Here is a 27,063-nt window from a genome sequence, read left to right as displayed (position 1 = left end):
GAAGCATTTCATAAACACCCTTATTCTCAACGTGAGAAATGTTAGCAGAGTTTAAAAGCAATCCAGATGCATGGGTCGATTTGATTTTTGGGTTCCCCTGTGATGAAGCTAACACCAAAGTCACAGGGAAGAGAGGAAAATCAGGAGTTTCTAAGGTCAGTTGCGTGGATTGCAATATATGGACGAGGGCAGGGAAAGGAATGAAATCAGAGTGCTGTCTGAGAAGCTACCGGCAGAATTGTTATTTTCCATTCATCACTAGGGACCTGGTCCAATGTCCACTGGGGTCAATGGAAAGATTCTCATTGACTGGCTATTGGAGCAGGTTCTATGAACCACCAGGGAGCCATTGATGAATGTAAAGCAATTTCTTTCAAATCCATTGTCACAATGAGGGAGAAATCACATCAGCTGCTACCAGGGCCATGGACGGCCAATAAGCAGCAACACTAATGTGGCTCTGCGTGGTAGGGGGCCTGCCGGAGAGGGGCCATGCCAGCAGGATTCAAGCCTCACACACAATGTGGGGAGCAGCGTTGCTGTGTGGCACCAACCTGGAGGCTGTGGAAGCATGGGAGGAGTCCCAGGGGCCAGGAATTGCTCAGCTCCACTGGCTCATAATCCCACACTCAATCTCTCAACTATGCCCACGTCTGCTGCGGTGCCTACAGGACACCAGCCAGTTAACAGTGGCTTGAGGGGCAGATGGGAATAGGTGGCCCCGTACTGTAGATATTTACAGTTATCAGCGGGGCAAGTGACCCACATTTATATGTAAATAAAAATGTTCCCTTCACATTCCACTTGTCTTCTCCAATTGTAAGCTCTTTGGGGCAGGGAGCCACGTTTTCATGTGTTGGTACAATGACCAGCATCGTAAAGCCCCACTCCAGATCGGGGCTGTCACACTGTCTGGAGCGGCTCACGGCCAGCAGTGCCAACCTCAGGGCCAACTGTCAAGAAGCAGGGTAGACACCCCAAGCGGGTGGTATGTTCTAGAATTAGATTTCACCAAATCAGTAACAAATGTTGAACTCCTGATGCACTATCACAGTCTCATCATGGAGTCACAGACAGTCCCCGTGGGCACTCTGGTCTCTCTTGCCACACTAGCAAACTGGACTTAGTGATAGTTGGTTGCCATACCCCAAAGATCACAAAAGATTCAGGTCGCTTCCAGTCCCAAGAGACCAGTCACTTTTCTCAAGTCAATTTGTACCTCAGATCTCACACCAAAGGCAGCGCTTGTAGCCAATCCTATAGTAAAATAACTCAGGATTTATTAACTAGGAAAAAGAAATGAGAGAGTTATTGACCGGTTAAAGCAGGCAAACATATATCCGCACATGAATTACTCTTTATGGTTTTAAAAGGTGACAGAGCTGTAGCAATCTGTCAGCACTGAACGTCTTTTAGGGCTAACCCAGGCTGACCCTGGAGAACTCTGCTTCTGTTTCCTAGCTCCAGCCCTATGAGAGTCCAAACAGCAAAGACAGAGAGAAAATTTTCTTGTGTCCCTGTTTTATTCCCCTTCTTCCAGCAACCAAAAACTGATGGGACAGGCTTTCTTGCAGGTACCACCTTCATAGGCGAGAGAGAGCCATTAACCAAGTCTTTTTACTGTGATGTTCCACAATGACCCATTTAGTTTTGATAGTCCATCTTGATGGGTGGTGGACCATTCCTCCTAACTGAGTTGGGATAGCTCAGTGGTTTGAGCATGGGCCTGCTAAACCCAGGGTTGTGAGTTCAATCCTTGAGGGGGCCATTTAGGGATCTGGGGCAAAAATTGGGGATTGGTTCTGCTTTGAGCAGGGAGGTGGACTAGATGACCTCCTGAGGTCCCTTCCAACCCTGATATCCTTTGAGCAGGCATTTTTACAGCTATAAAGCAAAACTCACATATTACCTTATAGCACAGGATACAGACATTCCAGGTGAAATTAATGCATGCAGCAATGTACACTCATTCTAAAGTCTAAACACCTATTTGATAAGTCAAACTCCTATCTTGAACATACAGGAGAGCTGGTCTGGTGTCCAGCTATGAATTTGTCAGTGCTCAGCTGAGGCCTCAGCTGCCCCAAGAGCTGGCACCTGGTTTGCCAGCATCACAGGGGCCTTTGGCGAGCCTGTGCATTATTTGTTAATCACTAATAATAATGATGAGGGGGAGGTGTTATTGTTCTCAGTGGCCAGCCATAGTCAGCAGGGATGGGATTTCTTCTGTCTTTCATGCCTTGGGCATGCAATGACTCTTTGCTAGGGCTTCGCAAAGGGAATGGGACTTTCACCCTGAATGACCATTTGAAATATTGGAGTAGGTTCTATTTCAAAAACGCTACATCAAAAAACTGACATTGCTAGGCACATGTATTACCAAATCTCTTCGGGGCAAGACCACCACGCATTAACCTACTGGACAAACACAGGCTCCTTTCACAGATCAAAAGGGAGAACGCTGCAGAACCTACCCTGATAGCAAACAGAATATATCTGGGGTCAACAATTTCCTCCATGTTCCGTGTATACCACAAAATACAGCACAGCAGAGAAGGACCAAAGAACATGCTGTCCCAGCGTAAAGGCTGCCAGCATCCTGACAGAATTAGGAAGTCCTCTCTCAGAATTGCCCTCTGGACATGAAATTACACAAAGAAAGACTTCATTAGGATCCATAACTAAATTGAGTCCAGCGGCGGGAGAGTGGAACATTCCATTTTTGTTTTGGCACGTTGCAACACTTTGCAACCTTTAGGATATTGTTCTAAGTAAGACCTGGAATCCTGCACAACTGCAACTCTGACAATTCAGTACTGTGTAGCAGAAATTATGAGAAGAGAAGACTTTACCTGAAAAAAAACCCTGAAAAACATACATGGGTCCAGGGCAGTGATCACTCTAATTTTTCCCACCCATGTGCAGAATGATTTTTGTTACGTGCACCACTATGGAGGTGATGTGGCAGGGGTGGGGCTGAAGGGTTTGGAATGTGGGAGGGGGCTCAGGGCTGGGGCAGAGGGTTGGGGTGCAGGGGTGTGAGGGCTCTGGCTGGGGGTGTGGCTCTGGGGTGGGGCTGGGGCTCAGGGGCTCAGGGCTGGGCCAGAGGGTTGGGTGCAGGAGGTGAGGGCTTTGGGGTGTGGCCAGCAATGAGGGGTTTGGGGTGCAGGAAGGTGCTCCGGGGGTACAGCGGGGAGAGAGGACTCCCCCCAGCTCTCCTCGCAGCAACACCTGGGCTGTGGGGGGGGCGAGGTGATAGGTCTGGGGCTGAGGCTGCAGGATAGGTGCCCCTCCCCCAGGCCCAGCAGGTTCCAGCCAGGGGAAGGCTGCCCCTGCCACCCCTGGGGCCAGGCACCCTGGCAGGTCCCTGGGCGGGTTCCCTGGGCGCCCGTGCGGCAGTACATGGAACTTAGGTCCAGGGGGGCTGGAACAATTTTTATAGTGGGGTGCTGAGAGCCATTGAACCAAATTGTAAACCCTGGATCCCTCGTCCCAGCACCTATCAATGGGTCCGATTGTGAAGCCCTTTCCCAGCAAAACTCCCATTCCAGCCGGGAAGGGAAGACTTGAAGCCATTGGCTTCAAATGGGAGTTTTGCCTGAGAAAGGACTGCAGGAGTTGGGCCAAACACATATCAGGTCACAGACATTCACAAGTCTCAGAAAATTGGGGGTTAAGATAGGCAAAAACAGAGATAAGTCCCTAATAACCGTTATCGAATGACTGAGATTTGTACTTAAATGGTAACAGTGGTTATTGAAGACTCCATTACAAAACCACGCAGCAGAAGGGGTTGTGGCACTGTTGTCCCTGCAGCACTTTCTATTTTCATGCCACCCATGAGGAAGTGATCCCTGGTTTAACTACTTCACCCTATCTGCTTTGGTACTTACATGGGCCCTATTGGATCTGATACACAATCTGTCGTGTGTATGGACCCTCATGTGCCACTGTGAGGTAAAGTAATGCTGTTACGCCCATGCTGGGGATGGGACACACAGAGACTGAGTGATTTGCCTATGATCACAGAGAAAGTCTGCGGCAGTACAAGGAATTGAACCCAGAACTCTCAAATCCTAAGCTAGGGCACTAACCACGGGACCAGCCATGCATCTATGAGGTGATGAATTTGACCCATTGAGTCTGCTTCCTGTCTCCACATGACTGAACCTTTCTACTCTTTGCTGAAACTCTAAGAGAAATTTTTTACGAGAAAGTCAGAGTCATACTTTTGCTCAGAATAACTGTTCTTAAACAATTTCTCCAATGCACTCAGCACAAAGTGCTTATTTGACTTTAGCATGCAGGTCTTTTCTCTGCCCCTGTATTTTCTGTAACAAACATTTTAGTGCAAATAATGAAACGCATATCACATGCTTCAATCATGCCTGAATCCCCTGTGTCCCTCTTAAAGCATCTCTCTGCAAAAACAAGACACCGGAAGCTGGTCCACAGGAGTAGAAGGAATGTTTTAAATAGTTAACTTTGAACGACCTCATTGAGATGACTAACGAGTCGATCACCTTCTAGTTGGCTATTGAATGGCTTAGAGAGACTAGAATTGTCTCATTTTCTCCACAACTGTAAGAGCTGAAGTCAAGACTGGAATGGAGTACAAAGAGCAATACTTGGCAAACTTTAAGACTATGACCTATTCTAGCTCTGTGGGAAGGAACCTTTGGTGTTGTCGATTTTCATGCAACATCATCCGTTCCTCAAAACCTGCAAAATGACCCAAAAGCTCAGCCCCTTCACAATTCAGGGGTGAGGTGTGTTTATCTAAAGGAAGGAATTCCCAGAGCAACTGAATATTTAGGACAAAGCATCTTCCACCAAGTTCTGTGGCTCCATACCACATGAGAATTCCCACAGGCCAGGGGGATTCTCCTAGGACCACTTAAGCAGCGGTGATGGCTGCTTTGCAACAGTGGAATACCCCAAAGCAGTAGGTGGGCACTGGAAAATCAAGGTCTTAGTCCTCCTCCCCTCCTCTGCTTGCATTGGCTCCCAGATAACACATACCCAGATCAACCAACCTTCAGATAAAGAGTCAGAAATCTCATGTTCCTTTTCACGTTGACAATACCACTTATTACTGAGTACAATGGTGGAGAAGCCTCCAGCTATAAAATCAAAGTAGCAACACACTTTATGACTGAAATGCTACCCAGACCACCCCAAAAATGGAAAGGGCATACAAAGGGATATGGAAATAATACATCCAGCATCCCTGTTTCCCCATGGATACCTCAATATGGTTTAGTCCTTTGCTGGAGAAAACTTTCTGTGGGAACAATGGGAGATGCCAGGCATTCACTACTAAAAGGCTATTGTCCTCCCAACATATATATCTTCTCTGTAGCAAGAGAGATTGGCGCCCTTGAATTTTTGGTTTTTGAAGACAGATCCAATTGGGTATTGTCTTAAAGAGGTATTCAGAAGACAGAGAGAATGGCCATCCAGAACTGAACTGAATGAGCTTCTGAGCACATGGGAATACATTTCATCCTGCGTCTTTGTCTCAGTTGATCAGAGGAGGCAAAGGAAAGCTAGTGTCTCAGCAGATGGTATGGGGGAAAGGATCCAGGATCTCTGGGCACAGAAGAGAATTTTCTGGGGGAGGATCAAATTAGTGGGTAAATTATAGAATCAGGAAAAAGAAAAGGAGTACTTGTGGCACCTTAGAGACTAACAAATTTTGATTCATTCATAGCCTCCGAAATGTTTGTGCACAGGACCGGCACAGTCAGGAAGCTCATGGAAGGGCATGCGTGCAGGTGAACTGTACAGCACTTAACATGCTCCAAGATCATCCCGTGATAGAATTTGGAAGGGGAAGTTGTTAGGAAGGCGACAAAGCTTAAGTTTCTGTATCTACAAATCTGATGAAACTGAGGAGGTGACCAGCCCTCTGTGGAGAAAGAAGTGGTTCGGGACTATTTAGAAAAGCTGGACGAGCACAAGTCCATGGGGCCGGATGTGCTGCACCCGAGAGTGCTAAAGGAGTTGGCGGATGTGATTGCAGAGTCATTGGCCATTATCTTTGAAAACTCATGGCGATCCGGGGAAGTCCCGGACGACTGGAAAAAGGCTAATGTAGTGCCCATCTTTAAAAAAGGGAAGAAGGAGGATCCTGGGAACTACAGGCCAGTCAGCCTCACCTCAGTCCCTGGAAAAACCATGGAGCAAGTCCTCAAGGAATCAATTCTGAAGCACTTAGACGAGAGGAAAGTGATCAGGAACAGTCAGCATGGATTCACCAAGGGAAAGTCATGCCTGACTAATCTAATTGGCTTCTATGACCAGATAACTGGCTCTGTGGATGAGGGACAGCAGTGGACGTGTTGTTCCTCGACTTTAGCAAAGCTTTTGACACGGTCTCCCACAGTATTCTTGCCAGCAAGTTAAAGAAGTATGGGCTGGATGAATGGACTATAAGGTGGATAGAAAGTTGGCTAGATTGTCGGGCTCAACGGGTAGTGATCAATGGCTCCATGTCTAGTTGGCAGCCGGTATCAAGTGGAGTGCCCCAAGGGTTGGTCCTGGGGCCGGTTTTGTTCAATATCTTCATAAATGATCTGGAGGATGGTGTGGATTGCACCCTCAGCAAGTTTGCAGATGACACTAAACTGGGAGGAGAGGTAGATACACTGGAGGGTAGGGATAGGATACAGAGGGACCTAGACAAATTAGAGGATTGGGCCAAAAGAAATCTGATGAGGTTCAACAAGGACAAGTGCAGAGTCCTGCATTTAGGACGGAAGAATCCCATGCACCGCTACAGACTAGGGACCGAATGGCTCAGCAGCAGTTCTACAGAAAAGGACCTAGGGGTTACAGTGGACAAGAAGCTGGATATGAGTCAACAGTGTGCCCTTGTTGTCAAGAAGGCCAATGGCATTTTGGGATGTATACGTAGGGGCATTGCCAGCAGATCGTTCCCCTCTATTCGACATTGGTGAGGCCTCATCTGGAGTACTGTGTCCAGTTTTGGGCCCCACACTACAAGAAGGATGTGGAAAAATTGGAAAGAGTCCAGCAGAGGGCAACAAAAATGATTAGGGGACTTGAACACATGACTTCTGAGGAGAGGCTGAGGGAACTGGGATTGTTTAGTCTGCGGAAGAGAAGAATGAGGGGGGATTTGATAGCTGCTTTCAACTACATGAAAGGGGTTCCAAAGAGGATGGATCTAGACTGTTCTCAGTGGTAGCTGATGACAAAACAAGGAGTAATGGTCTCAAGTTGCAGTGGGGGAGGTTTAGGTTGGATATTAGGAAAAACTTTTGCACTAGGAGGATGGTGAAACACTGGAATGCATTACCTAGGGAGGTGGTGGAATCTCCTTCCTTAGATATTTTTAAGGTCAGGCTTGATAAAGCCCTGGCTGGGATGATTTAGTTGGAGATTGGTCCTGCTTTGAGCAGGGGGTTGGACTAGATGACCTCCTGAGGTCCCTTCCAACCCTGATATTCTATGATTCTATGAAACATTGGGGAAAGCTGTCTTGACTTATCCCTTGAATCCTAATGCAGAATGAGCTGGAAATCCCAAATTTAATGGCTATCACTGAGAAATAAAAATACTTCCCAGCTGCAGGACAGAGTATGCCCAGCCTCCTGCCAGACCAGCCATCACAGGGTGCAAACATGGCATGAAGCCACCTTTGCTGTTCACCAGCCTGGGCTGTCCTGTCAAGATGTGGCCGTGCAAACTCACCAACGTTCCTGCCTACAGCAGCAGCTCAGCAGCTGTAGAGCTAGCCATAGGCTGACGCAGAAAGCAAAGAACAGAAGCTCCATATACAATGGTTTGTTTAGTGAAGTAAGCATGCGGTGTGCTTCGCCCCAGGAAAATGGAACTGATGTGGGGGGGAAAGTCAAGAGAATCTCTTTGGTGGGGGAAACCGCACAGAAAGAAGGAAGGTGACAGAAGGAACAGAATTCCACTCAGCGCAATCAAGAGGAAGACGAACCAAAGCACAGAGTACACAGAAGGGCGGCTTTGTGGCCTCAGATGCAGCTGTCATAGGTTTAATTCCAAGCTCTGTCACTCTGTATGAAGGTATGGGAGTGTATAATATCATAGATACTGTATATACAGAAAGAAAAGGAGGACTTGTGGCACCTTAGAGACTAACAAATTTATTTGAGCATAAGCTTTCGTGAGCTACAGCTCACTTCATCGGATGCATTCAGTGGAAAATACAGTGGGGAGATTTATACACACATAGAACATGAAACAATGGGTGTTACCATACACACTGTAATGAGAGTGATCAGGTAAGGTGAGCTATTACCAGCAGGAGAGCGGGGGGGGGGGGGGGGGGAAGCGGGAAACTTTTGTAGTGATAATCAAGGTGGGCCATTTCCAGCAGTTGACAAGAACGTCTGAGGAACAGTGGCGGGGGTGGGGATAAACATGGGGAAATAGTTTTACTTTGTGTAATGACCCATCCACTCCCAGTCTCTATTCAAGCCTAAGTTAATTGTATCCAGTTTGCAAATTAATTCCAATTCAGCAGTCTCTCGTTGGAGTCTGTTTTTGAAGTTTTTTTGTTGAAGAATTGCCACTTTTAGGTCTGTAATCGAGTGACCAAAGAGATTGAAGTGTTCTCCGACTGGTTTTTCAATGTTATAATTCTTGACGTCTGATTTGTGTCCATTTATTCTTTTACATAGAGACTGTCCAGTTTGTATGGTAACACCCATTGTTTCATGTTCTCTATGTATATAAATCTTCCCACTGTATTTTCCACTGAATGCATCCGATGAAGTGAGCTGTAGCTCACCAAAGCTTATGCTCAAATAAATTGGTTAGTCTCTAAGGTGCCACAAGTCCTCCTTTTCTTTTTGCGGATACTGACTAACACGGCTGCTACTCTGAAACCTATATATACAGAGAAGGATATACCCTTCCTGGTAAAGCATTTGATATGCTAACCATCATTGATATGCTAAGCCAATGGATGCTGGCATTTTACAGAAATATATGACAATGCAGTGGGCTGTGTAATAAAAATCTGAAGCAAAAAATGTGGAAGCAATTCAAGAAAACAGATCTCACATTTTTGTCTTTGTTAGAGTCAGATTCTGACATGCTCTGACTAAAAGTCAACATCTGTATGCATTTACAATTAAAATATATAGGTATTCACGATGGCTGCCTCCTTCCATGATGTTTTACTGCTGCCTTTTTCTTCTGAAATATTCAAACCATTACATTATTTTATTTCAATATATTACACATCACCCTTTCACCTCGGCGCTTTGGTTCAGATCCAGCCCTTGGTCGAGGAAATAGAAAACATCTGAAAACATTTAGTAGCCTCATCTCAATGCCTAATGGACTACAGTCTGCCCTGACATGACAAAACACAACAAATAAACTGGCTTGCCACAGATTAAATATGTTTTCACAAAAACACACCGGGGTGTAGGGCTTCATAAAGGCATTGCTAATTGCACTCAAGCCCACGGTGTTAAGCATCAGAATAGTTTGCAGACCATCTGGGCTGCACCTGTCCCCCTGGAAGAAACAGGTGACTGAAGGTATTTGCAGCCTAAAGGATCCGCCTCGCCGCGTTCTTCTGTTATTCTAAAGCCGAGAGATGTGTCAAGCTACAGTTAAAACACAATCCACGGACACCGTGTTCTGGACAGTCTCCGTATCTTGTAGTTTATAAAAGAATCAGGTCCATGAAGAAAACTTTATTACTGACAAACCCTGCAGCTTTTTTTTTTTCTTACACATGAATTTTAAGGTGGACAAAAGTCACTAAAGCCCTTGTCTTTGCTGGGGCCCTCAGCCATCAGTGGCTGGCGACCAGCGTGGCTGCATCGGTGATAGGGTTGCCAAGTGTCCAGTTTTCAACCGGAAAGTCCAGGCAAAAATGGCACCTGACCTGCAGGAGCAGGGGTGACACGTAGCGGGGACATGCGGGGGCAAGTGCCCCCCCCCCAAGATTGGCCTGCCGGAACAGGGAAAGGGGCTCTGTCTTTCTCCCACAGCTGCCGCCGCCTCCCACAGCCAGGCTCTCTCTCTCTCTCGCAGGCAGCCACCGCGCTGGCTGGGCTCTCACACCAACCGAGAGGGGAGCGGCCAGCGGGAGAAGTAGGTGGTCCCACCCTTTCCACTCCCTGCCAGGGCCTAGTGGCCAGGGTCAGAGGCTGAGTGAGCTGGAAACGTGCCGGGGAGTGGAAAGGGCAGGACCACCCACTTCTCCCGCCGACCGCTCTGCTCTGGGTCGGTGTGAGAGCCCAGCTGCCCACCGTGGCTCCTGGGCTGTCTGAGAGCGAGCCTGGCTGTGGGAGGCAGCAGGCTGCCCCCTGCCCATGCCCGGCTGCTGGGGACAGGGGCTGAATGTGCCAGGGGCAGGTGCAGTGGGAGGAGAGAGCCTCCCCCGCAGGTAACTGATGGGGTGGGAAGAGTGCGGCGGTCCCTAGGCTGGATGAAGGGTTGCGGGGGGAGAGGAGTGAGCAAAGGGCAGGGATGGAGCAGGAGGTGGAGCCTCAAGGGGTGAGGGAGGCACAGGGGGTAGAACAGGGGGCAGGGTCTTAGTGGGAGGGGGCGGATCAGGGATGTCCAGTTTCCAGAAATTGGAAAGTTGGCACCCCTAACCGGTGATCACTGTGCGAGGCTCTGTTCATGCACAGAGTACGACGCAGTCTGTCCCTGCCCCCACAAGTTGACAATTTAAATGGGCAAGACCAAGGGTGAGAGAGGAAACACACAGAGAAAGGTGAAGTGCTTTAATCCAAAGCCATGGAGCTGACTAGCAACAGAAGCCCAGTCTGCTCATCCCCAGTCCAGCACTCTAACCACTAGACTCTACTGACAGACTATTTGCTGAATTCTGCTTGACAGCTGGACAAGCCACACCAGTGCGAGTCACGGCTTATCGCGGCTTTTCCCACCAATTCATGGGTTTTGCATGGGTGCCTCTACACTGCTGGCTGATATGGGGGCAAAACCCAATTTAAATGAGTCCTTAGACAGAGCCGCCATGGACTGAATCACATCAAAATGTTCACAAGAGAAGCTAAAGTCTGACCCTGGAAGGTGCTGAGAACTCTCACCTGCCATTAAAGTTGGCTGGAGGTGGGAGCGTTCAGCACCTTAGCAGGACAGGTTGCCAAAGCTCTACTCTGAAAAGTGACCGGGTGGAGATGGCACCTTCTCACTCAGCAAGTGCTTGACATCTACTAATATCAATCAAAAGGCTCCCATTGACTTCAAGGGGTGTTGGATCAGGCTTCAAATGTGCTCCTATCATAGCTCACCAGAAGCACAGTGCCTCGTACAGGCAGCCCCTTGCTAGTCCTCTAGCCATTAATTGACATTCAGCTCAACAATGGCTGCCTGGACTTTCAAACGCCAAGACAAAAGTAAACAGTTTGCTTCATGCTTTAACGGCGGGTCAGTCGGATTGTTAGGCCTTGACTTGAGCCTGAGTGTTTTGGGTTAGGACCAGGGAAATCCTCTCCTGTCTCCGCTTCACCAAAGCACTCCCCTTCGAAGAAGCCTTCTTATCTCACCTGGTTGGCTACCACCTCCTCCTGGTCCTTCTAGCCATTGTAGGACCAAGTCTTGTTGGTTTGGTTGGTACCAGAGCCTGAGTGGATTTTCTAGCCATTACTCAGAGGTCTAAATTCACTTGCGCAGGTGATTCTTTTCCTTTGGGAGGGTGTGTCAGGGTGGCAACCCCTCCAGTTGGAGGCAGAGAAGGGCTGGTACCCCTCGTCACAGCTCCCTTGTGTGTATTTAGTCAGATCTGAAAGTAGAACTCCCTAAGGTCTGAGACATTATCCTGGCCTGTACACACACTCTGTTATTTTAAACACGGAAGCATGTTACAGTGTACATATTTAATTTTGCTATCGCAAATAAATGTGAAAAGGGGATATGACAATAGCTTCCCGATAGGGCAGGGGTGGCCAACCTGACCCTGAGAAGGAGCCAGAATTTACCATTATACATTGCCAAAGAGCCACTGTAATATGTCAACAGCCCCCCATCAGCTCCCCCACACCCAGCTCCCAGCGCCTCCTGCCCACCGGCAGCCCCACTCATCAGCACCTCCCCCTCCCTCCCTCCCTCCCCACACCTCCCTATTAGCTGTTTTGTGGTGTGCAGGAGGCTCTGGGAGGGAGGAGGGAGGAGCGAAGGCATGGCAGGCTCAGGGGAGGGGGTGTGAAGGGGTGGTGTGGGGGCAGGGCCTGTGGCAGAGCCAGGGGTTGAGCCGTGAGCACCCCCTGGCACATTGGAAAGTTGGCACCTGTAGCTCCAGCCCCGGAGTTGGTGCCTTTACAAGGAGCCGCATGTTAACTTCTGAAGAGCCATATGTGGCTCTGGAGCTACAGGTTGGCCACCCCTGCGATAGGGGGTCTTATAATACGATAGCATGCTTTTGCGACAGTATAGGGCAATGTCTAGGAACTTAGGGAATTCTCGTGTCAGGAAGAGCTTGATGAAAGAGGACAACACATGTGCAGGAAGGAATAAAGCCTTAATGTTATACTGTCTTGGCTCTCTCTCTCTTTTCTAATGCTTTGAACACCGAACAGATACAAAGGAAGGTGGAATTTGGTTCCGTGGCTGGAATCTAGCTCACAAATCTGCTGCTGAGTGAGCCAAAAGAGAATCAATTTCATTCTCGTAGTTGTGTTGACTCTGCTAAGAGGCGTTAAACTATGAGTGCTAAAGAAAGCAGGTCCGATTGAATACACACCAGGGAGTGTGTTGGGGGGGGTTTGGCTCACAAGCGGTGGGTCAGTAATTTAGCACCTCAACGTTCATCGTTAAGCCTCTTCATTGCCTTGACATGATGCTTCAAATGCCAGTGTAATTTACAAACGTGGGCTGCTTAATCCACCTGATTTCCCTAGAAACTACCAAGCTGTTTCAATAGCAAAGCTGGAGATCTAGGAGTACGAAAAAAAACCCCGAACTCCTATGGTGTCATGTGTGGCTGTCAAGCAATCAAGGGGAAGTAATTTCAGTCGAAACTGAATAACTCGGACACAGTCATCTCTGCTCTGACTGATTCCAGCATCTGCTTGCCAATCTAAAAATCACCTGTTTCAGCAGCAGTTAATAACCCGGGAGCCATGCTGAATTTGTGACAGTAGTGTCCTTTCTTTTAATGGACCAACTTCTGTTGGTGAGAGAGACAAGTTTTCAAGCCTCACAGAGCTGGTCTCTCTCACCAACAGAAGTTGGTCCAATAAAAGATATTTCCTCTCCCACTTTGTCTTTCTAATATCCTGGGACCGCCATGGCTACCACCATACTGCATACAATTAGGGTGGCCAGGTGTCCGGTTTTTAACCAGAACACCCGATCGAAAAAGGACCCTGGCGGCTCTGGTCAGCACCACTGACCAGGCCATTAAAAATCCGGGTGGCGGCGCAGGCAGGCTCCCTACCTGGCTCCACGTGACTCCCGGGAAGCAGCCGGCATCTCCCTCTGGCTCCTAGGTGGAGGGATGGCCACAGGGGTCTGCGCTCTGCCTCCGCCCCCAGTGCCAGCTCTTCAGCCCCCATTGGCCAGGAACCGCAGCCAATGGGAGCTGAGAGGACGGTGCCTGTAGGCGCGGGCAGCACACATGGTCGCGCCTCCACTTAGGAGCCAGAGAGAGATGTTTCTGCTTCCCGGGAGCCGCCTGAGGTAAGCGCTGCCTGGGGCCTTCACCCCAAAACCCCTCCTGTACCCCAACTCCCAGAGCCTACACCCCCAGCCAAAGCCTGTACCCCCTCCCCATCCCAACCCCCTGTCCCAGCCCGGATCCCCCTCCTGCACCTTGAACCCCTCATTTCTGGCCCCACCCCAGAGCCCACACCCCCAGCCCAGATTCTGCACCCGCCTCCAGCACCCCAACCCCCTCATCTTTGGCCCCACCTGAGAGCCTGCACCCGCAGCTGGAGCCCTCACCCCCATCACGTCCCAACCCGCTGCAGCAGCCCAGTGAAAATGAGCAAGTGAGTGAGGGTGAGGGAGAGCAAGTGACAGAGGGAGGGGGGAATGGAGTGAGTGGGGGGGCCTGACCTCCTAGAAGGGGCGGGGCAGGGGGCGGGGCAGATTTTCTGAAAATACAAAGTTGGCAACCCTACATACAATAATTATGACAGATTCATTTTTAAGATAGTATTTTCCTAAATTAAATTATGCCCACAGCATATTCCAGCAGAACCATGACCAACCTAGTGGCATCTTGATGGCTGTGCCAGGACTGGGGTGGGGGAGGCGAATTAGGAGCACTGAGACCACCTGGGCGATACCTTGGCTGATCCCAGGCCTGCTGGGATGCAGGGAGTGAGGACACAGCTGAAGTGCCCAGGGTATACAAAGGTTGGTCTCATGGACAGAGCACTGGACTGGGACATGAGAGAGCTGCAGGCCCCTCCTGGCTCAGCTCTAGACTTCCAGCATGACTGTGGGCAGGTTGCGTCATCTATCGGGTGCCTCAGTTCCCCCACCTGTAAAATGGGGCTCACAGTTTTTCCCTACCTCACAGGACATCGTAAGGATCAAAGCCCATTCATGACCAGGCGGTGCTTGGAGATGTTGATGATAAAGGCCAGATGAGCAAAGTACTCAGACTACCAGCAGGTAGCAAGCAGGGTTGCTGTAGCCGTGTTGCTCTTAGGACATCGGAGAGACAAGGTGGGTGAGGTAATATCTTTTACTGGACCCACTGCTGTTGGGGAGCGAGACAAGCTTTCGAGTCACACAGTGCGCGGAAGGTGAAATCTACTCCAGCTACACAAGGCTCAATGAGGGTAGAGCCTGAAGGAGCTGGGGAGATCACAGCCCAGAGCCAGTGAGCAGGACAGGGCCGTCCCTAGCTGTTCTGGGGGTCCTACGCAGCACCCCCGCTGGTGAGTGCAGGCCCGGCTCTGCTGCAGTCCTCAGGGGCAGGAAGGGGCAGGGCGGGGGCAGAGCGAGGCGGGGGCTTTGGGGAAAGGGGGGAGTGGGGGGCGGGGCTGGGGTGGAGCAGGGGCGGGATGGGGCGGAGCAGGGCGGGGCTTTGGGGAAGGGGTGGAGTGGGGGCGGGGCTGGGGCAGAGCAGAAGTGGGAAGAGGCAGGGCTGGGGCGGAGGCCATGGGGAAGAGGTGGCACAGGGGCTGGAGCAGCATGCAGCTGTGCAGGGCACCAGGAAATGTGGTGCCCCAAATTTCCTGGTGCCCAATGCAGCTGCGTACTTTGCGTATGGGAAGGGATGGCCCTGGAGCAGGAATAGCCCTGGAGCAGCCCTCACCCCAGGCCTCTGGCCTGCCCCATCACAGGCTGCCACGCTGGCCCAGACCCTTTCTGCAGTGTGAAAGGGGACACAGGCGCCCTTGCGGGGCCACCCTGTCTGTCATGCTCCCAGGCAGTAGGAGGGACATACTACTGCTAAATTTCACCCTGAACCCTTTCAGAGTGCGCACCGCCATGTAGCTGTCCTTTGTCATGTGTTCGTACAGCTCCTAGCACGATGGGGCTCCAAACCACACAGGGCCCTGCAGGTGCTACTGTGATACATGCTATAAAAATGTCTCCACTGTGTGTATTTTTGTTGTGCGTGTGTTTTTTATAAATATATAAAGCAATAAAACAGTTTGAACTAAAATAAAGCCTGGGAAAATGTAACCTATTAAAGCCAGGCAGAAACATTTTTCTATCAGTTCTTTTTTGGTTTGTTTAAATAGACCTCCAGGCTTTTCCTCTTGGTTTAAGACTATTCTTTCATGGAGAAGTTTCAGTGTATATTAAAATCGCTAGCTGTTGCCAGCTCAGACTTCTGCACTGGGCGTCTAGGCTTTCTGTTCCATGAAGACAAATAAGTGGGCGCACGGCTGCTCCCTGTCCATACATTGTTCATGGTACTGAGCAGTGATTTTCCATATCTGACTGTCTTTGCATTCACCCCAGGAGGAAGGGTGAGCCTGGTTTATTAAGTTCCCATTTCTCAAAAAGCAGCAACATCTGGAGTGCTGAGCCGTTTGTTGGCACAGCTCAGTGGAAAGGAATTCTGCAATGGGCGAGATTTGCCCTGCTCACTAGGTATCACTACAATCCGTTCTGGTGACAGAGAAAATATTTAAGGCAGCCAATCAAATAAATAACGTCAGAAGGATGTGGTAAGACAATCTGTGCTGTCGAGTTTTGTTTTTTTTAACCGACAAACTAGATAGTGAAGCACTTTCTCTCTATTTTCTTCATTGTAAACTACAATTTACTCTACTTTTCCATTACACAAGAGTCTTCCATTAGATGGATACCAGGGCAAAACTTCATTTCGCGTGGCGCTTGACTGTGTGGGTTAGCTAAATCAAGCCAGGTGAAATAGATTAACTCGAGCACTTTATTTCAATGCAGCTTTTATAATCATGCTGGCTAGCACTTCCTCAGTTTGACTTCCCCCACAACTAGTCATATGGTACCCAGGATCTGCCGAGGAACTGTAGTGCGTCGTTTATTAAGAACGCTTATGTTAGACACAATGCTCCTGATGGGCCAGGGAGCTTCTTCAAAGGCTGGTTCATGGGCTGAACATCAGGTGTGTTTGAGACCAGCTGTATCACTTCTGCAACACAAATGGTCATATATTCCCTAAGATCGGTGCGTGCAACTCCTTTGACACCGGCGGGACTGAGAGTGTGACATGCCCCCTGTTCTCCACGTCTCAAGTAGAGAAAAGTCCATGGTTGTTCCCAACACCAGAAGCTGCCACCATCTCCACTTTAAACCAACCTGTCTAGCCCTATCAGTAGAAGCACCTATAATAAATCATAGAATTACAGTGGCTTGGAACCGTGACTACCACATCTCTCCCACTTCACTGCATATGTGATACCACATGTGAGACTTAGATCCTACCTAACAGCAGGGTGTTTTGCAAGTCCTCAGCTCTAGAATTTGATTCTCCCGTGGTCTGACAGAGTCCAAAGTTTTTGAACGGCAGGGCACTGCTGCAAGGCATCACTGTTGTCCCAAGTTTCTCATAAGTGGGTGGGTTTAGTGGACCTTGAATTCGGGGGAGAGGAGAAGAGCTGAGGTTTGGAAGAGTTGGGTGCATTGTAACTAAAACGTTCCTGGCTAATGGGAAGCATATCGTCTGAATTGCTCATGCATCTGCACCAAGGGAAAGCCCACTGGATACAATCAGACTATATTCTGTGAAGTCAGAATGGAGGATGGTGACCTCCTGTACTGTAGGTGGCCAATCTTTTCCTAGCTTGTTCAATGTGGCTTGGACAAGTGCATAAGCCAATGTTTGCGAGGCAGTATCATGTAGTGGACAAAGCATTAGATTGGGAGTGAGTGAATGTGGGTTCCTAATCACAGATGCACCAGTGGCCTGATGTGTGACCTTAAACAAGTAATTTCACCTCTTGTTTCCCTACTCTTTGTCTTGTTCATTTAGACAGGAAGCACTTCTGGGCAGAGACTGTCTCTCACTTGTATCCAGCACAATGTAGCCCTGATCTTGCTTGGGGTTTCTAGGCATTACTGGAAGACAAATAATAATAGTTTAAAGTCTTATAAGCAAATATTGTTTTACCTTTATGCAACAATAGGCTTTTATGCACCCCAGTTTTATTTAAGAAAAACACCATTTGTCTCTCCTCATTACTGAACAATGAGGATGGACCAGATAACTAACAAGAGGGGCTCTTCCTAACTGATTCCGTGATCGTTGATAATTGACTATCGGGGACTGAAACGTTTTATGCTTCAGGTTTATACAGCTTGCTCTCGGGCAGAGATTTGGAAAGCCAACCCACCACCATGAATGGAGCTAAACATTTGTCACCACATCGCTTCCATACGTTGCCTTTGGCTACCAAAGGAGAATTTTGAGAGGGTCGTTAATTAGAAATTTTGCCTATGCAACAACACAAGGCAACAATAATAAAGGTGGAATTTGTCTGTGGCATATCCCCACCCCTCCCCCGGCTATGGTGACTTAAGTCAAAAATGTTAAACTCATTCTGCAACCAGCAGACATATTCCAGCACGTTAAATATTTAAGTGATACATTTGCCTGACTATGGATCATTGATAAGACTTTGCATCTTGACAAGTGCTAATGATATTCATAATCATTTGGATGTAGAACTAGATAAAGAGATTTCGAATGCATTCATCTCCACCTTTAAGTATTATTTTGATGACAACTAAAACAAAGAGAAGAGTATTTAGTTAATGTCTATCATCCTTCTTGGCAAGACAAGTAAAGTATTTTATCCAGACAATCCTAACTCCTGGAGAATATCCAATAAAGGTAATCCTCATCTACTACAACAGAGTAGCTATTTAGAGCTGGCTTGTTCAGGGGCCTGTATTCTTAACAAAACATTTACAGAATTGGTGTATCAAAGTAAAACATTTCTGGTCAAATAAATCACTCTGTCTGATTTTATTTGTAAAGCTTTAGACTTCCGTATAATATGCACAAAATACATGACAGGGTGGTCGGAAGGGTTTGCCCACATAAGTTCAAAGCTTTCAACCACATCGCCCCATCATGTATTCACTATACACCACATCGCTTACAGCAAAGATCATTTTAAAATGCTTCACAGAAATGGAAAGCTCGTATTGCTCCTATTTTTCATAACACCTGAAAAGCCAGGCTTCCTTAACACCCACAGACCAGCTATCGGAGCATGAGAGGGGAAGGAAAATTGTAACCAACGGATTCTAGAAAGCTCTCAAACTTAACCTAAAACCAACTTTTCCATACATAAATTGTGCTTCTGAGGCCCGACATTCTCAGGGCCGACAAGATCTAGAAGCAACCACTCCTCCACGTTGGAAATGGGGGTCTCCAGTTTGTAGGCTGAGGGTGCAGGCCCAGCCTGATGAGGTCTGAGGCTATTGTTTTCATTCTCTGTGCCAGTGCTTTTCAGTGGTACCCCAGCCTCCTGCCATAGTACATTGCTAAATACTAAGCCGAAAGAAAGGACTGCCCATTGTCAAGAGTGACGGAAGCTCCTTAAAAGTGTGGGGGGGGGCCCACTGGCACCCGAACTATGGCCCCACCCCTGTGCCGCCCTTTCCCCCGACGCCCCACCCCCATGCTGCCCCTTCCCCTGGAGCCACCGGCCTCACACCGCTCCTTCCTTCCGACGCCCCGCCCTTGCACTGCTTCTTCTCCCCAAGACCCTGCCCCCTCTCGCTCCTCTCCACTCCCTCCCCCCCGTCGCTTGCCCTTACAGAGGATAAAAAGTGATGGGGACAGAGCCTCCTGCCCCCCCCCATTCCAGTGCCCCTGCCCATTGTGTTCAACCAGAGTTCCACATGCAGGAGGAGAACGGGAGGGCGGGATAGCTCAGTGGTTTGAGAATTGGCCTGCTAAACCCAGGGTTGTGAGTTCAATCCTTGAGGGGGCCATTTAGGGATCTGGGGTAAAAATTGGGGATTGGTCTTGCTTTGAGCAGGGGGTTGGACTAGATGAGGTCCCTTCCTTCTCTGATATTCTATGACAGGAAACAGTTCTCAGATTCACTTACAACCTTGATTCTCCACCAATAAGAACAGGTCTGATTAGTTACCTCAGAAAAAGAGCATCAATGTTTGTTCCTATTTAAGGGCATGTCCTTTATTTCAATGTTAGATGTTAAAGCTTATTACTGCCCGGAAACCACAATAGAGATCAGGGCCCCTTGAGTTAGGTACTTTATGTGCACACAGTAGGATTCAGTATCTTCCACCGTTGTTTGCAAGGTGTTATAGCTGTTCATCCCAGGATATAAGGGAGACAAACCAGCAGAAGATATTACCTCATCCACCTTGTCTTTCTTAAACAGTAAGAGACAGTTTCTACCCCAAGGAGCCTGCAACTGAAGTAGGCAAGGCAAGGTGAAGGATTATTAACTCTGTGTTATAGGTCAGGAACTAAGGTACAGAGAGGCCAAGTGATTTGCCAAAGGTCACACAGAGTGTGTGTGGAAGAGCTGAGAACTGAACCTCAGACTCCTGGATCCCCGTTCAGTGCCCTAACCAAGAAAACCATTCTTCCTGCCCCTGGCGTACTGTCCTCAGTTATGCAGATTAAGGGCCTGATCCCACAAACCTTTACTCACAATTCCAGTGAAGAAGAATTGGTGTTGAACACACAAAAGCATTTAGTGACTCGGGCTGTGTCTTCATTAGGCAATAAGGTGGGTCCTTAACTCATGTTAGCTAACATGAGTTAAAATTCGACTGAAGACAAGGCAGTTTGGTGTTTTCACACATGTGATCAGGTCAAGTTAAAGCCTACGGGGGAGCCTAGGGTCGACCTGGACCTGCTAACTCATGTGAAGGCTACAAACTGCTTTGTCTACACTAGGATTTTCCCCCATGCTACTTAACACAAGCTAAGAACACACCCTTTTCCCTTAATGAAGACGAAGCCTCTATGGGTATGTCTACACTACTTTTGAAAACGTGCAGCAGGAAGTCTCAGAGCCCAGGTCTACAGCACAAAAAACAACTGCATAGACATTCAGGCTCAGGCTGGCGTTCGAGCTTTGAAGCCCACAGAGGGGTGTGGGTTTCAGCAACATACTCTAAGACCAGGAAAGCAAAACAGGCTTATCATCGACAGCTTCCTAATCAAGAGAAGTTAGTGGGACTGCCCGAGCGAGTCTAGGTTTGCAGGATTGGAGCTTTAATTAATTTGGGTTATTAAATTTGTACAGAATAATACTCTGAATACACGTGTTCTTTTGACCATGTCAGACGGTTGCTCCAGGTTTTTTTAATGACGTTGTGATCAAATGCAAAGTAAACTATTACTGCTTCAAAAAAGAGACTATTAAAGCCACCTGATGCTTGAAAGCTGCCATTATTAATTATTATTTGTATTCCAGTAGCACCTAGAATCCTCAGCCATCAGCCAGGACCCCACTGTGTGAGGTGCTCTACAAAGACTGAATGAAAAGACTGTGTCCACCTCAAAAAACTTATAATATATTATATATCATGCCCCTGATACAATGCCCATCTTGAGCAGGAATTTACCTTGTTACAGATTCATTTCTGCTAGATTTTGAGCCATATTCCTCTCTCGGTGACATGGGCGCATGTCTCTCGTTGGCTCCTGTGTGTAACTTGGTGTATGGCTACACTTAAAATGCCACAGTGCCACAACTCAAGCACTGCCATAAGGGCGAGCGACAGGGAGGGGAAACGGCGTGGGAGGAGCAAGCAGGGGCATGGTCTTTGGGGGGATAGACAGTGCAGGAGCGGGGCCTCGGGTGAAGAGGCAGTATGGGAGCTGGGCTTTGGGGGGAGGGATGGTGTGAGGGACGGGGTTAGGGGAGAAGGGGCAGCATGGGGACGGGGCCTCGGGGAGAAGGGGGCAGCATGGTGGGGCGGAGCCACGGTTCAGGTACCAGTGGACCCCACTTTAAAGAAGTGGTCCCTCACCACTTCTGCTTCAGTGTAGACACTACCTCCACCGATGGGAGGGGTTCTGAACCTGCCTAGGAGGTGGTAGCTAGGTCAACCGAAGAATTCTTCTGTGGGCCAAGTGTTATCTACACTGGAAGTTAGGTTGGTATAGCTATGTCGCTCAGGGCTGTGATTCTTCACACCTGTGACAAGACAGCCGACGTTAGTATGGTGGGTCCTGCGCTTTTCTTGGCAGGGGGGCTAAGATGCCACACCTTGCCCCTGCTCTTGGGCCGCCGAGGTTCCCGCTAGTGACCCGGGGAAAGTGGTAGAGGAGGGAAGCGGGGGAGGGGTCTGGGTTTGCTCCTCACTCTGAGTCCCAGCCCCTCTCAATCCTTTGGGTTCTTACCCTCTTCCCCCTTGGGTGGGGTACCTTTGGTCCTTAGACACTGGGGGAGGAAGTCTCCCTCCCCTGCTGGGGCAGGGTCTCCCTTACTTCCGTTCTCTGGTCTTTTCAAGTCTCACAGCACACCTCCAGACTCCAGTCCTCTCTCCTTCCTCCTTCTCCCTGACTGGCTGAAACAGGGGGGTTTATTAGGTTCCTGACAGGGCCTTAATTGACTGCAGGTGCTCCAATTAACCTGTAGCCACCCTCCCTAGTCTACAGGGAACCACCCCTTAATTAGCCTTGGGCTTATATATTTCCCCTCGACCACTCTACCACTGCTCCCTGGCCCTTCTGTATCACACACTCCTAAGAGACATAGCAATGCCAATGTAAGTTCCCAGTGTAGAACAGCCCTTGACTGGGTATTTGACCCATTGTATTCAACACTGGGAGAAAGAAGTCAATTTGTGGAGAGGAGCAACAAAAAAAAATAGACAAAATGTGGACATATGGTACCCATATTCCAAACATGCAACTCCAGCATGTTCCTAACTATTGAACGCTTCCCTGAGATACAAATTTCATGTGAATATTCACCCGATGACCAAATGGCAATGCAAATGCCGCAAGGAACCAATACTTCAAACAGCATTATTGATTCCCAAGTAGCACTGGAAAGACCCCAGATCAAAAGAAATTAAAAAATAAAGTTCCAATGAATTCACTTAAATATTAAAGTTACACATAGATCAAGGACATGCTCTATGGGGAGCTATCAGAAAGGAACAAGAACAACAGGACATCCCAAGCTTGGCTATAAAGACACATGCAAGCGAGATATGAAGGAATTTGGAATTGATCCTGACCAATGGGAAATCTTGACACGTGATCGTAACAAGCGGTGCCATCATCTCTATCAGGGTATCAAAGTCCATGACAGAAGCTGGCTCCTACAGCTTGACGAGAAAAGAGCCCGAAGGAAGTAAGCAGCTCCCAGCCAAGATCCGTACACTTGCAATAACTGCCAAAGATCATGCAAATCTCAGATTGGCCTATTCAGTCACATGAGACATTGCAAACCATCTACATCATAGGCTGCGATTCCCACCGTCTCTCGCAGACGAAAGGAGGCCAACAACAAGGTGCCAGACCTGTGGAGCCCAAGCAGCTCCATTTGACACCACCTAGAGGCAGAGACGACCCATGCCTGCCGATACTGGGGGAACAAAGTGAGGGCAGCCAGCTTCAGCAGTGTTACTGAGCATGCTCAGTCCATGGGAGCAAATCTTCGATTGGACTATTCAGTCACATGAGACATTGCAAACCATCTACATTATAGGCTGTGATTCCCACCATCTCTCGCAGATGAAAAGTTGCTAACAATAAATCAATGGTCAACACTTGGCAATATGGTGCTTACGTTCCTTTCATGCTTTAAGATAGTCAAATTCCAAGGACAAAAGGAAGGCAAGAGGGAAATCACTCATTTTTAGAATAGAATCATACACTAACCATGCCTCCACTCCTGAAAGCATTTCCGCCTGTGAGTAACTTCACTCATGGGAGCAGTCTCATTGAATTTGCCTGCATAAAGTTATTCCTAAGTGCATATGTGATTTTAGGATCAGGGTATGTGTTACTTCAAAAACACCGTATTTTTAGATATTGAAGGCATAAAGTATTTGTCTTCATAAAAAAATTATGATGATCTTTCTGATGGGATTATTTTTTCATCTTATTCCCTGATCCTGTAAGCATCTACAGTACCTTTACAGTGCTTTCATACTGCTGTATGAAAGCTACCAACATGCTGCTTGCTGTTTTTGTTTCTTTACATTTAGTGGAAGCCCTGTTGCATTTTTATAGCTTAACTCTCTGCTCATAATTGTCAGGCTATCTCCTAACATATGGAAACAATTCATTTTCTTTGCCATCGTTTGGATCTGAAACTAGGATACCCTAAAATGTAACTACACATGTATTTCCCTTAACTAATTACATAATATTTATCCTATTTTCTTTAAAGTAATACTTGCTAGCTAAGAAATGAAGAACTGCATTGCTTATAATAAACTCTGCATGCTACATTGTAATCTAAACTGTAGAGTTATATATGGCAAAGGACTAAAAGTTTTGAGTTACTCCCCTTGGCAAACATTTTTTTAAGGATTGCTTAAATAAGCAGTACAGAAACCAGATGTCATTTGGTAAGAGTATCTGAATGACCAAAAACTTGCTGTCTGGGTATTTTTTTACTTTATAAAAACATGAGAAATTCTTTGGATTTATATCATATTTAGCAGCTGTGAAACAGTGCAAACATCTGTTTGTACCTATAGGGACTTGACCTAAAAGGTCCTCATCTCTTAATCACCAAGCAACAAGCTAGTCTCATATACATAGTTTATTGTTTTCTTTTCAGCTGCCTGCTGCACTTCAAAGTTTTTATACTCTCATGTTCTATTATCACTGCAAGAACAATCCATTCATTACAAAACCAGATCATTAGATCTGCTGGTCGAATAGCCATAAAACACTATCGACTCTGAAATAGATTCATAATGGCCCTTAAATTATGTCATCAAAACCAGCCATTTGTCTTTTGTTAAGGACTTTTTGGGTTTAAAAAGACTGAATAACATGGAAAAGGAAGAGTCTCTTGTCATTGCTAGTTACTAGAGAGACAAGGTGGGTGAGGTAATATGTTTTATTGGGCCGACTTCTGTTGGTGAGAGAGACAAGCTTTCAAGCCACACAGAGTCTTTCTAATATCCTGGGCCTGACACGGCTCTAACTACACTGCATACAACCTTGCTAGTTACTGTAAGAAAAGATTATTATTGTTCATGTACACACAGCATTCTAGTGACTCGAAAACCAGAAAAGTAACGAAGCTTTATCAGGCCTACTGTTCTTTAGGAATTGCCAAATTCGAAATGATAAGCTTAGAAATTGATCCACTGTCTTAATTCAATTAGTGTGTAACCCTTACAGACATGGTTTTCTGAACCAGGCCTCAGTTTCTGAACTGTTATAAGGGACTAATAATACTTCCTCTCACACAGTCTTTGTTGTCTGGTCTCTTTAGTTTGTGAACTCCAGGGCAGGGACTGTCTCTCACCACGTGTAAGTACACTAGCTTGCACAATGAGATCTCAGCATTGGCTGGGGCCTCTGGGTTCTACTGGAATGCAAATAGCAAAGAAGAGTCTTCTCAATATGTTGTTTATAGTATTTCACATATGTGCGCACTCACCACTGTTTAGCCAGGAGCAAAATTTGCAGCTTCCGTGATAATCTCTTCTCCTTTTCCCCTAATGTAACATTGACTTTGTGACCTCCATTTTTATGCAATGAGAGAGCGGTGCGAAGAGTGCGGAAGAAAAGATTTGTGGTGCTTGGATGTGATAGTGGAATCAGCGCTCCCAAACCTACTGTGTGAACTTAAACTATGCTCTGAACTCAGTTCAAATGGGATACACTGTATGGCTCCATCCCATTACAGGACAAATAAATCATTTCTGGAAAGCTAAAACAAATGGCCCAAGGTGAGATCTACAGACGGTCCAAATGGAAAGAGAACCGCTTACTCTAAACGGCAAATGCAAGTAACCAATTAAATAAGAAGGCAGAAAAATAAAGCGTGTAACTTGTTTAACAGGAATACATTGAGTGCCTCAAAAGCAAGTCTTCCAATCACCTTTTTTTGGTGTTCTTAAGCAAACATTCTTCTTTGCTTACGTTAATATGAAATGTAGTATGACAAAGTTCTTATGGATGGCTATGCCTTTTGTCCATCAGTGCTTGCAGATACATTCAAAACAGCTGGCAAATACTTTTAAAATTATGTAAAAGGCCCACTTTGAAAAGAATATTAATATCCCTTTTAAACAGCAGTGTATTATATTAAATTAAGGGTAGGAATTTCGAAAACCAAAAAGGTGCTTCTAGCGTTAACATTTTAGGTACTTTTAAATGCATTCATCTCAGGTGCGTCTTGGAATTTATTTTGGCTAAATTTGAGAGCATTATGGTGGTTGCACATTTAAAGAACAATACAGATAATCACACATATAGATCAGTTATTTCCCTTACTACTACTTCCTCAGACTGGTTATCCCTGGCAAATATAAGAATGCTGTCGAAACTATATCATCTTGTCACTTAACAGGAGAGAGGCTCCTTACCTGTTCAGCATGGAGAGGATATAGCTATATATTGCAATTGCAGATCAAGGGTGAGATTTTCAATCACACCTAAGGGAGTTAGGCTTCTAAATCCCATCGACTTGCAATGGCACTTAAGTGTCTAACTGACACAGTCATGGTGTGGGATTTTCAGAAGTGTCCATCAGGGATTCTATTGGGCCCTTTCATGGACCCTATCAACCATCCTTTCTCAATAGCCTGTTCTCCTCAACCACAATGAAATTGGTCACTGCACAGGGAAGCCAGGAGCAAGGGGGAGTTTTTTGTGTCCTCCCTCCAATACAGCTGAAGAATTCAAAGGTATCAAGAGGGAGCAGTGTAACTGCCGCACTAATTCCTAAAATGAGAACAATGACATTAGAACAGGAGCATTCCAAAACACCCCAGCAAAGTACTGATGGGACAGTCCACAAAGTATATCACTCCCGGGCATTAGCTGTCCCCAAGAGTAGGCAAGATCTCTTTTAGATAACCAGTCATCAGTAGGCAATGAGCCAGGTCCTGGAGAAGGCTTAGAATCCAACTACCACCAGTTCTTATGCACCGCTTCTGCTGATTTAGAAGTACTAGTGTCTTGATTCTTATGAATGAAATGCGTGGCAGTGACTTACTTGACTTGGTATTGCTACCCAGTGGGTGCAGAAGGGTTCAAATGTTGCTCCTGGGCAGGGCAGGAGACATGAGGCTTTCGTGTCACGCAACTGTCCAGGATGGTGTGAATGGGTCATTGAGGGCTGGCTAGACCCAGTCCATATCAATGGAGGATTCAGAAAGACAATGGAAACCCCAACAACTGAGCAATAGGCACCTAACAATGTGAAGTTCCAGCAGGCAGAACATGTGAATTCAGTAGGAGGATGACCAAGAGGTGACAGGAAGCGAAGACAAGAACTGGCCTCTCAGAGACACAGCAGTTCTCATCTGGGACCGAGAGACAAAGCCAAGGTGGATTCTACAAGCCGCTTGGCTGAGTGAACCCTAGTGTTGCCCAGTGTGAACAGTACCTTAACCTTTGCTTCTCTACGTTAACCTAAGGACGTTCAGCTTCTGCATGGCAGGTAATTAATAAAGGGATTTCCCTACACCCCCTCTAGGGTG

This window comes from Chelonia mydas, chromosome 6, assembly GCF_015237465.2.
Source record: "Chelonia mydas isolate rCheMyd1 chromosome 6, rCheMyd1.pri.v2, whole genome shotgun sequence".
NCBI lineage: Eukaryota > Metazoa > Chordata > Testudines > Cheloniidae > Chelonia > Chelonia mydas.
Note: the sequence above shows the minus strand (reverse complement) of the source record.